Genomic DNA, 251 nt, shown 5'->3' with positions numbered 1-251 from the left:
GGTTGCTAGACAGACACAGCAGCCTCACAAGTCACAGGAGCCAGCGCTCTCTCTCTCTCTCTCTCTCTCTCTCTCTCTCTCTCTCTCTGTGTTGAGTCTGAAGCAGCAGGAAATGGGGGGCTATATATAGAGGGAGGACAAGCTGGTGCTGCGCCCGAGAAGCAGGCACAGACCGGAAAGGCCAAGCGAGGCTTGGAGAAGGGACAAGGATGGAGTATTACAACTCTCTCTACTACCTCCGTACGGGTTTA

Source organism: Triticum dicoccoides, chromosome 1B (genome assembly GCF_002162155.2).
Source record: "Triticum dicoccoides isolate Atlit2015 ecotype Zavitan chromosome 1B, WEW_v2.0, whole genome shotgun sequence".
Lineage (NCBI taxonomy): Eukaryota > Viridiplantae > Streptophyta > Magnoliopsida > Poales > Poaceae > Triticum > Triticum dicoccoides.
This window is presented reverse-complemented; position numbering follows the sequence as displayed.